A 13,779-nucleotide genomic window follows, 5' to 3' on the forward strand; every position below is an offset into this window, starting at 1 on the left:
TCCCAGCTACCCAGGAGGCTGAGACAGGAGAATTGCTTGACCCCAGGAGGCGGAGGTTGCAGTGAGCCAAGATTGTGCCACTGCACTCCAGCCTGAGCGACAGAGTGAGACTCCATCTCAAAAAAAAAGAAAAAAAGTCGAGATGTTTGAAGAAGTGGTAGTTGGTTAGCAAGAGGTCAGGTGAATGTGGCATAGGTTTCTTTCAACTTATGAAGCGTTGGATGTGCAACATGCAGTCACACGTTGTCGTGGAGAAGAATTGGGCCCTTTCTGTTGACCAATGCCTGATGCAGGCATTGCAGTTTTTGGCAGATCTCATTGATTTGCTGAGAATACTTCTCAAATGTAATGGTTTTGCTGGGATTCACAAAGCTGTAGTGGATCAGCACTTTATGTCGGGAGTTCAAGACCAGCTTGACCAACAGTAGTGAAACCGTCTCAACTAAAACTACAAAAATTAGCAGGGTGTGGCAAGCACCTGTAATCCCAGCTACTCAGGAGTCTGAGGCAGGAGAATTGCTTGAACCCAAGAGGCAAAGGTTGCAGTGAGCTGTGAGCCAAGATGGTGCCACTGCATTTTAGCCTGGGTGACAGAACAAGACTCTGTCAAAAAAAAAAAAAAAAAAAGCAAGCAAGAAAGCTGTAGTAAATCAGACCAGCAGCAGACCACCAAACAGTGACCATGCTTTTTTTGTGCAAGTTTGGCTTTGGGAAGTGCTTTGGAGCTTCTTCTCGGTCCAGGCACTGAGCTGGTCATCACCTGTTATTGTACAAAATCCACTTTTCATCACACGTCACAATCCAATCGAGAAATGGTTCATGTCGTTACATAGAATAAGAGAGGATGACACTTCAAAATGAAGTTTTTAAAAAAATTTTTGGTCAGGTTCATGAGGCACCCACTTATCTAGCTTTTTCAACTTTCCAATTTGCTTCTAATGCCAAATGACTGTAGAATGGTCAATGTTGAGTTCTTTGGCAACTTCTTGTGTAGTTGTAAGAGGATCAGTTTTGATGATTGCTTTCAATTTGTTGTTGTCAACTTCCAATGGCCAGCCACTATCTTCAAGGCTCTTGTCTCTTTTGCAAAACTCATTGAACTACCACTTCCCTGTACGTTCGTTAGTAGTTTCTGGGCCAAATGCATTGTAGATGTTGCAAGTTGTCTCTGCTGTTTTACAACCCATTTTGAACTCAAATAAGAAAATCGCTCAAATTTTCTTTTTGTCTAACATCATTTCCATAGTCTAAAATAAATATAAAATAAACAGCAAGTAATAAGTCATTAGCAAAAAAATAATAAAATGAGAAATGTGCATTAAAATGGTGTATAGCATAACCACATTTATTTAAGAATGTATTCCAATATCAAACAGTAAATTTCAACAATGCAAAAATTGCAGTTACATTTGCACCATCCGAATACATGAGGTATACATGTTATTAAACTTCTGCTTGTTTTTCTCTTGTTAGTTTGCCTTTTATTACAGAAAGTCCCAGCTAAGAAATATGAAGGGTGGAGGAGAAAGTTATTTTTCCTCTTCTATGCTTGTTATGCACTGAGTTTAATAATTTTGTCCATTATCTTAGGCATTTGTATTTTTCTTATAAATTTGCAATCTCTTTCTCAAGCTCATTAAATCTTATCTGTCATTTTTTTGCTGAATCTCCAACAATAACATGTAGAAGCAACTCAGGGTCAAGAATATTCTGTTTATCTCTTCACAATCACCATAGTGGGAGCCTCCACTCAGAAACTGTTGTATGTAAGAACTCAGGCTCATAGTGCAAATATTAGACTGTACATTTTGTCTCCCCATTCTGAGACCCACAATTCATCCTAACTCCTTCCTCCAGCTGCTCTTGCTGTCACTTAGTTCCTTCCTACTACAAGTTCCTCCCTGTTTGTTATTCAACTCATTAATCCATATTTTATAGCAGTGTTCCTCATTATAATGTGATTTTTTTTTTCTTTTACAGTGAAGGTCTTGTTTCTATGGTGATACAAGAGAAAGTCTTTGCAGAGTCGTTGCAGCTGGAAGCCTTCACTTACTTTAAGAGCTCATTAAACCTAGTTGAGGTAAATGGCAGATGGAGATCCTGAAAGTGCCCAGCAGAGGTCGAAACTTTATAGCAAAGTTAAGAGTCAGTAGGAGCACACAAAGAATTCCTTTCTTGTCATTGTAATTACCTTGCATAGGCATGAACCTTTCCAAACCTATCTAGCATCAACTTTACATAGTCATGATATTTTCCACATACAGCCTTAACATTTGGTCTGAGACAACTTTTTAGACAATTTAGACAACTTTTCAAACTACTGTTTCAAGGAAGCAGAGTATTATATGGCAGCTGCAGAATGTTAAAGGATGACTTGAGAGTTTTCTCTTCATAAAAAAGAGAGAAAAAACTTTTCTTCATCTGAAAGGTAAACAGAGAGAGAAAAGTTCAGCAGCATAATTAATAAAGATGGTTCTACTGCAAAGTCAAGTAACCTCTCCTTTTTGTTTGCCTCTGTACACAATAAAAGTGTTAAAGTATAATTTTCAAAAAATATAACATCGTGACTCTCATACAAATATAAAATGAATAGTTTTCAAAGTTTTATTCAACTCATTAATTAATGAGGGAACCAATAAGATGTTATAACTGATTCAAAGAGCATTTGAGAAGCTGGGTATTTACAGAAAATATTAGCATAAGATTGCTGGGTTACAAACTGGTTAAAGTCCAACAAGAAAACAAACCAGAACCTTTGGGATCATCTGTTGTATTAGACAGAAATTATTCACATCTCAAACAAAAACCAAACAATAACTTTTGCCCAAAGACAATAGAAAACTAAGCCCACTATGCTGGTAAATGCCCTGTCATTTCTTCTGCCTATTTCCAAGTTTAAAAAAATTTTTCTGACAGAGTAAAAATTGTTTGGTAAGGGAGGAGGGTATAGTTGGCTCTGGAAACAAGGGAGTTAGGCAGGGTTCTTGGAGCCCATACCTCCTTCCTCCAGACCCGGGATGGGAAATGACTCTTCTAACAGCCTTCCAAACCTGGAGTGAGCTTCTCCTTACAGAACTGCAAAAAGGAAGAAATAGAAAAGAAAAAAGGAGCAATAGGTCCAAAGTAAGCCCAAAACTCAACAAGGCAAACAACACCGTCTACACACTAAATAATGAGGCTTGAGAATAATCTTATTTGGCTCCATGTCTCTTATTTTAGGCACACTGGGGCAGGGGCTGTCCCCCAAGGCCCTGGGCAGCCCAGCCCCCAATCACAGTCCTGGAGACTGGGAAGTCAAAGATTAAGGTGCCAGCAGAGTCTGTGTCTGGTGAGGGCTTGCTCTCTGTGTCTAAGTTGCTGCAACATCTGGAGGGGACAAATATTGTGTCCTCATATGGCAGAAAGAATGGAAGGAAAGAGCTCTCTGGGTTTCCTGGGTACATTCCACACTGCAGCTCTCATGGGTTGTACTCTTCTGCCTTTTGGCTTTCACAGGCTGGAGTTGCATACTTGTGGTTCTACAGTCCTGGGGTCTTAAGGATAGCCTCACTCCCACCACTCCACCAGACATTGCCCTGTGGTGGCCCCACTCCTGTGGCAGTTCTCTGCCTGGGCTCTGAGGCTCTCTGGGGCATCCTTTGAAATCTAGGTGGAGGAATCCATGCCCCCCAGGTCTTGTGCTCTGTGTACCTGCATAGTTAGCAGCATGTGGAAACTACCAAGGTTTATTCCTGTGCCTTCTGGAGGGCAGCCCAACACACCAACCCCACTTGAGCCTATCCAGGGCAGCCAAGAGATACTGCACCAGAAGGTGAGGAGCAGAAACTTGAGGCAGCCCCGGACAGAGTTTGGAGGTCCCACAAGTTCCCTGGGCTTCTCCAGCACCATGTGCCCTTCCCTTGAAACCATTCTGCCCTCAAGGCTCTAGTACCCTGGCCCTGTGATAGGAATGGCAGCCTTTAAGATCTCCAAATGCCTTCAGTGGCATAATTCCATTATCTTGATGAATAGCAACTGGCTTCCTTCTCTTCATTCTAATCTCCTTATCAAAGGTTCACTTGAGCACACCATTTGGTGTTCTCTCCTGCATATACCTTTTATTTCCTTACAACCTACCCAGGCTAAGATTTTTCCAAGTCTTTAAGTTCTGTTTCCCTTTTAATTATAAATTCCATCTTTAATTCATTTCTCTCTCTTGCATTTTACTCTAAGAATTCAAGAGAAGCTATGCCGTACCCTCAACACTTTGCTTAGAGATTTCTTCCATTAAATATCCTAGTTCACATCTGCCTCCCACAGACTACTAGGACATGGACACTGCTCAGCCAAGTTATTTGCCAATTTGTAACAAGAATGGCCTTTCCTCCAATTTCCAATAAGATATTCCTCATTTTCATCTATGACCTCCTCGAAATGGTCTTTACTGTCCATATTCTGTTCACAACATTCTGTTCATGATCTCTTAATTTCTAAGAAGACTGAGGCTCTCCACAGCTCCCCTCTTCTGAGTCCTCATCCAAATAGCCCTTTATGGTTCAGCTTCTAGCCATTAACCAGTTCCAAAGCTGCTTTCACATTTTTAGGTATTTGTTACGGAAATGGATATTTGTTACACTATTTCCACTTCTTAGAGTTTAGGTATTCGTTACACTATCTCCACTTCTTGGAGATAATGACAAGAGGCAGGGAAATTCTGGGCAGAAGAGAGTAAGTCCATGGCAAGGGCCCCACCCACAAGCTGAAAAGCTTAATACCACGGCCCAAAGTGAGAACTTTACATCCTGTTTTCCCACTCAAATGTTGCCTTATCCAAAATCACCCATGGCCTGCCCCACCCCCCATCCTATTCCCATAAAATCTCCAGGCTCCACCAGCAGAGGGAGAAGAGAAGAGGAGAAGAGGAGAAGCAGCTGGACATCAGAGACTATGGTTGGACATGGGAGAGAAGCAGCTTGACTTCAGAGGGACAGCCTGATGGCATTGCTTCAGAGAGGAGGTCAGTCAGGGACAGCTGGACTCTAGGGGAAGATTATCTTCCTGCACCATCCACTTTTCAGCTCCCCTTCCCACTGAAAGCCACTTACATCAGCAATAAAATTTCCCACATTTACCATGTCCAATTTGTTTGTGCGACCTCATTCCTCCTGGATACTGAATAAGAACTCAGGTGTCGGTGCAAAAGGCTGTCACACTGATTCTCCACTGAGCCGTTAACACTTAAGCCATCTGCAAATGGCAAAGCTAAAAGAGAACTGACTGTAACACTCTTTCTAGGGCTTTAGGGGTAATGGGCACCTCTCTAGATGCTGCCGCGAGGCCACATGGAGTTTTGCTCCTGCTGGTGCCCAAAAGCCCTCACCCTGGCTCCTGCATCCATTCACCTGTGCTCCCCCTCCTGTGAGGGGTGGAACACAGAGGGACCAAGCAAGTAGAGTCCACCTTGCTGGCACCGAAGCAGCCAGCTATTTCTAGTGCCTATGCACTCCAGTTCTTGCCCACGAAAAGATCAGGGAAATTTCCTGCTTCATTGGTACCAATTTATGTCTTAGTCCATTCCTGCTGCTATCACAAAAGATCTTAGACTGGGTAATTTATAAACAATAGAAATTTATTATCTCACAGTTTTGGGAGCTGGGAAGCCCACTATCAGGGAGCCAGTGAATTTGCTGTCTGGTAAGGGCTTACTCTCTGTGTCCAAGTTGTTGCAACCTCTGGAAGGGACAAACACCATGTCCACACTTGACAGAAGGGATGGAAGGGAGGAACTCACGCCCTCAAACCCTTTTATAAAGGCATTAATCCCATTCCTGAGAGTGGAATCCTCATGGCCTAATCACCTCCTAAAGGTCCTGCCTCATAACACTGTTGCACTGGGGACTAAGTTTCAACATGAATTCCTGAGGCATGCAAACATTCAAAACACAGCAACAGCCTTCACTTACGGTGTTGCGGGAAACTGAGGACCAGACAGACCAATATGAGAGTACAGGAGGATTGTTTATTCTAGGTACACACCAGCTCAGCAGACTCACATCCAAAAAGCTGAGCATTAAACAAAGACAGAGTCGGGTTTTTATAAGCAGACTTACAATAAATAAAACAAAAGCAGTTAACCATATGATAGGTCACATAATCTATGGCATAGCATAACTTGTGACCCTGCATAGCTGGTGGTCTTGTAGCTGCATTGAAAGAAAAACAACAGCTGGCCAAATACAGACATTTGTAAAACATAATCATGCTTAAGAAGCCTGGGAAAGGAGTAACAGTAAAAGAATTTGTCTTTTCTTGTCCTTCAACCTTGCTCTGGAGGGGGGTGTCTGGAGTCCATTCCTTTAGCCTTGGCTTCTCACAGTGTTATCTTATAACTGTGCTTGAAGTGAGCTTGCTGCACTTTCCTCTGCTAGGCAGAGGAAAACTTGTGCTTTTCTTTTTAACCCTTGCCTTGCCTGTTACTTTTCTTAGAGTGAATGAATGCATATTTATTTTTAAATTTCTGCCTCAGTTCCCTCTTTGATGCCTTTTATAAAAGAAGTTTAATAGAAGGCATCATTATTACTTAGTTCTGCCTGAAAAGACAAGTTTTTTCTTTAGACAAAGTTCATATTTACACAGCGCCATTAGCTGAGTGGTAGTTTGCCTAGCTACTATTGCCTCTATGCTCGATTGAATGCTTCTAACAAGGAGAGGTAAGAGACAAGGGAGTATTAGGCAACTTCCTAGTATGGCCAGAACCACTCCTATTAAAGTCTTGAACCCTCAGGAAAATAAAAACTAGGCTTCCAAAGAGAGAATCTGGAGACCACCCTTTCCAAGTTTGAACTGGAACATGAGCTTATTTTCTCATTCTTGCAGTTATTTCCATAATTTCCTTTCCATTATTATTCATTTCCAGGCAGCAATTTGTTAGATTGAACTTTCTACATACTCCTCCTTGGGCTAGGAGGTAGTCTAAAGCTAATCTGTTCTGATAGATAGCATTCCTCATTTTTGTGGCTTGCTGGGCCAGACGGGTTTGGGTTCCCTTTTTGATAACATATATGAAGGTTACTGGGTATGTGTGTATATAGACATGTAAGGAGAAATCTGCAGTCCACCAACATTTTGGTAAGCATAATTGACTTTTCTGTGTGCTAGGGTGCCATGATATGCAATACCAACAATCTTTCTCTGGGGTCCCAGGGGAACAAGGTGGAGTTACTCTTGGCATGCATACATATTTGTAGTTATTTCTATAGTATCTTTCCAAAGGTAGGTACCACAGATAGGTGAGTCTTGGTATGCTACCTAACGAGCATCAAAATACAGAGAAATAAGCCCTTGGTAAAAGGGAGGGACCCTGGTTTGGTTTAAGAGGAGGCCTTCTTTTGACTGCACAAATTTCAAACCATTCACCAGGTGACAACTTGGGGTCATAACACACATAAGGTTGGTTATTTCCTGGGTCACAAATTGAGTAGGTGGTCTGATTATAAGTACCAGTTCCTAAGTGAGTCCCTGTACACTCATAATAAGTATGGTACAATAGAGTTTTAGTTATACTGTTCCCTGACCAAGTAGTATGTGTACAGTGGGGACACCCTTCTATGGGTGATTCTTCTAGCATGGTTAAGGGGGGTAACAACAGCAAAACAACGTACAGTATATTCATATCCAGCAAGGATAAAAGAAGTCCTTACCTGGGGAAAGAGGTTGAGCACAGCGACAGAACAATAGTAAAACAGTGTTACAGGAAAACTACCAGTCCTAAGATTTCTAACTACATTTACTTGTTTGACAAGTCCTCAAGCTTCAGCCATGCATAGACTAGTCAGCTTCTGGTGTGTGACTAGAGCAGGGCTTGTTGTTTCCTCAAGCTTCAGTCGTGTGTAGACTGGTCAGCCACTGGAGTGACCAGAGCAGGCCTGTTGTCCTCAGCAGCAACTTGGTCTCGTCGCAGGATCAGCCGAGTCAAGGGGTCTGGGTCCTGCTGGGTGGTTCACTTGTCCTGAGCTGCTGGTTTCAACCAACTATGGTGGATCCAAGACACAACACCTGCAACTTTAACAGCAGTGGGAGCGGACAAGATTACCATATGGGGCCCATCCCACATGGGTCTTAGAGACGTTGGGTTCTACTTTTTAACCTAAACAGAGTTACCAGGTTTAAAGGGGTGTCAGGTTTATAGGCATGTTTTTCATGTACCTAATTATGAACACTTTGCATGGCTATTTCTAAAGCCTGTGTTTGTTTTCTTAAAGTTAATTCACCTAGTTACTGGAGATCACCTTTTTGTTTGACTTATGGTTTGGGGTTGGCCCACCGAACAAAATCTCATAGGGTAAATACCCAGTTTGTTTGGTGGGGGTGCACCTGACTCAGAGGAGAACCACAGGCAAAACCTGATCCTATCTCAGATGAGTTTCCTGGAAACATTTCTTCAGTAGCTACTGGAGTGTCCGGTTCATGCATTCCACTTTTCCTGAACTTTGCGGCTGATAGGTTGTGTGTAACTTCCATTTTATTTTTAACAGTCTTGTTAAATCTTGCACTATTTCAGCTACAAATGCCAACCCACTGTCTGATTTTAAAGTCAGACGCAGTCCAAACCTGGGGATAATGTCTCTTAACAGTACTTTAGTCACTTCTTGTGCTTCTTCTGTCATGGTGGATAAAGCCTCAATCCATCATGAAAAATGTGCAAATAAACACTAGCGTATACCGATAGCCTCCAGTATGGGGCATTTCGGTAAAGTCTACAAGAAAGTTTACACAAGGCATGAAGGCATGGCTCCTTCTTCTGTTCAGCATCGCAGAGGCGGGATTCTTTTTCTCCCCACGACCCAACATTTGTAACTTTATGTAGTGGCTTAGCCATCAGTGAGAAATTTGGAATCCAGATATGGCAGAATCCTGCTGCCTTCAACTTCTAATGTGACCACTGGATCCTGGAGGCCTAATGAAAAGGAACCTGGTCTGTCCTAGTCCTCACATCCTTCAGCTCATGCCAGCCTGATCGGATCAGTATCTGGTTCCTCGAAGGTGCAGAAGCCCTTGGCCAATGACTTCCTTATACCACAGCATTTACCACTCTCTTTATTACCTTCTGGACATTCATCCTTCCATTGTCCTTTCTTTTTGCATCCTGCACATTAATCTCTTTCTAGCCTTGTCTGACTCTTGAATCCCTGCCTAACTGGACCTCTTTCACATCCACCTTCGTGTCCACATCCTCTCACATTGCTAATCTCTCTTTCTATAGAAAGACTGCTGCCAACAGATTGACCTTTTTCTTAAGTCTTCAATCTGCTTCCTTTTTCCTTCTTGAGTTCTCCTGCTCCTATGGCCCGCGGGGCCAGGCAATGACACGGGTCCCGCCCCCACGCACACACTGCCCTTGGTCTCTCCTGTTTCCTTCTGATTTCTGTTTTTACTTTCTTCTTTCCTTTCTCACACTTACTCTTTTGGGCTGGGTGGGATCTGCACAACCGTAGTCCCCCTGGGCCATCATTGGCCCAGAGGCTTGGCAGATGCCTGCTGCAAAATGTCAGAATTATGCCCTTCCATCTCCTTTGCTTTTCTCCGGGTGCCAGTCCCCACCCCCCTCTTTTTCCAGATAGAGCTGGGCTGGGGAAAGGGACTTAAACCTTGGCATGCCTAGCTGCCTGGCACCACACTTGTTACTTTTGCTCTTTCCTGTTTTGTTCTCTGGTCCTGATTAACGTACACTGAGTGGCATTCATGCCTGCAGCTTCTGCTTGATGTCACCCTGGGCTTGCCCTACCAATGCTTTGTTTACCATGTGCTGATTTTCAGAAGCCTCAGGGTCAAATGGGGTGTAAAACAAGAATGCTTCACAAAGTCTCTGTAAAACTGACTTAGGCTCTCATCAGCTCCCTGAAGCACTTTTGAAATCTTCCCTATATTAATTGCCTTCTTTCTATCAGCTCTTATCCCTTGCAAAAGGAACCTTTTGGTACCTCTGCAAATGCTGAAGTTGAGTTGCATCCACCAGGTCCCAGTTGGGATCTTGATCTGGGAACTGACCCTGAGCATACGCCTGAGCATTCACTGTGTCTTCTGGTGCATGGGCTTCTAGCCAGTGGAGAGCTGCCTATGTTACTCTCCTGCACTCCTCAGTGTTAAATAATGTGAGGAGGAGCTGTCTGCAGTCTGGCCTGGTTGGATTGCGTGTCAGAAAGATTCATTGCATCAAATCTATAAGAGCTTGGGGCTTCTCCGTGTAGGAGGGAATGTGGCATTTCCAGTTTAAAAGATCAGTGGTTGAAAAGAGCTGGTAGATGAAAGTTCATTGCCCCCTTGAACCTGGCCTTAGTCGTCATAATAGATGGGTACTCACATCTCCCTGAGAGGTATTTGCATAGCTCAAGCATGGCCAGATCTGAGACTGCTGCTTAACTATCTTGACTTCCTTCCCTGGCCTCTCCAGGCTCCGATTCTCCTATTGGGGTGAAACTTGGGGTGTGTTAGCTCCTGAATCTCATTCCTGGGGGGATGTTAGCCTCGGTAAAGGGGGGTAGGCTGGGACACATGGAGGAAGAATCTGTGTTCCCTCTGGCAGCTCCTGCAAAACTGGCTTCTCTTGCTGTTTCTGGGACTTCCCCTTTAACTCTGTGTCTGCCAGTGAAGCTGCTAAATAGGGCTGGATCCAGGCCAGTCTTGTCTGTGCTATATTTAACCATGAATCAATTTAAGGAAAATTTGTCTGGGTACCCTGGCTGTCCTCCAACCCCTGTCACCACCTTAAATGCACAGCCAATTATCCCTATCTATAGTTCTTTCAGTCAGCCACCCAACACCAAGAGAAGACCATTCTAATTCACAGAGAGTTCTCAATCTTTGGGGGTTTAGCTTAACTCCATAATCCCTTGCAAAACCTTTCTTAAAGTTCTATAACATGTACTCCAATGGAGTAAGTTTTGATGACTTTCCTCCCATTCCTCCCTTTATGGCACAGCATAATCACCCTTGCACACTCACTCTTCCTCTCATTTCAGCCGACTATACCATCTCCTATTATGGGAGTTTTCAGATGCTACTTGGCTTTGGAGAGATCCTTATTCTCACTACATCTCTGAGCTGTAGGGTGGCTCCTATTAGCCACATGCAGATCACCACTAGTCTTAGTTGGCCCCACACTTTCTCAGAGCACACAATCCATGCTAAGAGATCTGTGACGCCCCACTTTGCAGCTGATGAACCTAATTAGGCCTCTCCATTCACACACTTTCACACGCTTCCCCATTCCCAGTTCCTGTGTTCATAATTGGGGTGGCAAGCCATTCTCGCCCCCTCTACTTCCCCAGTTGGGGTGGCGAGCCATTCTCACCACCTCCAGTTTCCTAGTTAGGGTAGTGAGCCACTCTCACCACCTCCAGTTTCCTACTTAGGGTAGCGAGCCACTCTCACCACCTCCGGTTTCCTAGCTGACTTAGCAAGTCACTCTCACATCCTGTGTCGACTGGGGTGTGAGATTCGTCCAAATTGTTGAGCTACTCCTGTCACCCCCAGCCCCTCTGGGTCAGACTATTCAGCACACTCCAGGAGGTTATTAGGCTCCCCTTCCATCCCCATGGGACAGGTCCTGCCTTGGGCCCCAAAACCTTACTGTGGTTCCTGAAGCATGCTGTTTCTGAAATTGTCCTGTAGCTCCTTTCAGGTTCCATTGCACTGCTGGGTAGGGGGTGCCGGGTCAGGGGAGAGCTGATTTTCCCTCCAGGCTGAAGTTCTTCCAGTGGTGTCTGGGGTCACAGTTCTCCTGAGGCCCAGGACTCCAGCCACCAGAGCCAAAGGAGACAGTAAACCTGCTGTCTCTGGTCCCTTCGTGGTCACCAAAAATGTTGCAGGAAACTGAGGACCAGAGAGACCAATATGAGAGTACAGGAGGATTGTTCATTTTAGGTATGCACCAGCTCAGTGGACTCACAACCAAAAAGCTGAGCATTAAACAAAGACAGAGTCAGGTTTTTATAAGCAGACTTACAATAAGTAAAACAAAAGCAGTTAATCATATGATAGGTCACATAATCTATAGCATAGCATAACTTGTGGCCTTGTGTAGTTGGTGGCCTTGCAGCTGCATTGAAAGAAAAACAACAACTAACTAAATATGGACATTTGTAAAACATTATCATGCTTAAGAAGCCTGGGAAAGGAGTAACAATAAAAGAATTTGTCTTTTTTTTCCTTCAACCTTGCTCTGGAGCTGGGGAGTGTCTGGAGTCCATTCCTTTGGCCTTGGCTTCTCACAGTGTTATCTTATAACTGTGCTTGAAGTGAGCTTGCTGCACTTTCCTCTGCTAGGCAGAGGAAAACTTGTGCTTTTCTTTTTAATCCTTGCCTTGCCTGTTACTTTTAGAGTGAATGAATGCATATTTATTTTTAAATTTCTGCCTTAATGGGAGGGGGTGAGGAAAGAAGAGAACTCACAGTCAGATTTATAAGACAGTGGGAGAGGCCAGATAATTATTTCTGTCTCCTCTATGAAGAGGGAGAGTGAGGTGGCAAAGGAGCAGGCTTGAGAAGACTGTCCTGGGCTGAATTGTGTCTATCTGCCAACACCTACCCCTACTGAATTGTGTCTATCTGCCAACCCCTACCCCTGCCACCAATTCATACATTGAAGTCCTAACCCCAAGTACCTCAGAATGTGAGGTATTTGGAGGTGGGGTCTTTAAAGAGGTAATTATGGTTAAATGAGGACATTGAGGCCCTAATCCGATATAACTGATGTCCTTATAAGAAGAAGAGATTAGGATGTAAACACACATGAGGAAAAACCATGTGAAGACAAAGGGGGAAGATGGTCATCTGGAAGCCAAGGAGATAGGCCTCAGAAGAAATCAGCCCTGAAAATACACTGATCCTGAACTTCTAGCTTCCAGAACGGTGACAAAATAAATGTATGTGGTTTAAGCCACTCAGACTGTGGTACTCTGTTATGGTAACCTGCTATGGTTTGAATGTGTCTCCTAAATTTTGTTTGTTGGAACCTAAATCCCCAAATTCATATGTTGATGGCATTTGCAGGTGAGGCATTGACAGAAAATTAGGATGAGATAAAGTCATCAGGTTTTGCCTCCATTATGGGACTGGTGAGTTTATAAAGAGAAGAAAAATGCCTGAGCTGACATGCTCTTACCCCCTTGACAGGTAATGCCCTCTGTCTTGTTATGATGCAATAAGAAGGCCCTCACCAGATGTGGCCCCTCAATTGTGGACTTCCCAGCCTCCACAACTGGAATAAATAAATTTCTTTTTAAAATAAATTACTAGTCTGTGGTATTCTGTTAATAGCAACAGAAGATGGGCTAAGACAGAGCTTTAGTTGGGCCATGTGTGGTGGCTCACGCCTGTAATCCCAACACTTTTGGAGGCCGAGGTGGGCAGATCACGAGCTTAAGAGATCGAGATCATCCTAGCCAACATGGTAAAACCCTGTCTCTACTAAAAATACAAAAAAAATTAACTGGGTGTGGTGGCACATGCCTGCAGTCTCAGCTACTTGGGAGGCTGAGGCAGGAGAATGGCTTGAACCTGGGAGGCAGAGATTGCAGTGAGCTGAGATTGCAACACTGCACTCCAGCCTGGTGACAGAGTGAGACTCCCTCTAAAAAAAAAAAAAGAAAAGACAGAGCTTTAGCAAACTAATACAATTGGTGGTTTAAATATGTGTTGATGGGGAATGGAAGTGGTCCTGAGTAGGATCATGTGGAAAAGGTGACAAGTGATATCAAAAGTCAATTTGCATTAAAAGCCAAATTTGTTAAGTGAATTTCT

The 13,779-nt window shown here is 43.7% G+C and overlaps 1 long non-coding RNA gene across 1 annotated transcript; it reads right to left on the reverse strand.

Moving 5' to 3' along the window:
• Window positions 1-1,324: 1,324 nt before the first annotated feature.
• LOC103886140 lies at window positions 1,325-13,417 on the reverse strand. Its single transcript, XR_002523261.2, has 2 exons — window positions 11,609-13,417; window positions 1,325-8,040 (listed from the first exon to the last, which is right to left on the reverse strand). It is a non-coding gene; the product is annotated as an uncharacterized LOC103886140 (long non-coding RNA).
• Window positions 13,418-13,779: the final 362 nt, after the last annotated feature.

Source organism: Papio anubis, chromosome 7 (assembly GCF_008728515.1).
Source record: "Papio anubis isolate 15944 chromosome 7, Panubis1.0, whole genome shotgun sequence".
Lineage (NCBI taxonomy): Eukaryota > Metazoa > Chordata > Mammalia > Primates > Cercopithecidae > Papio > Papio anubis.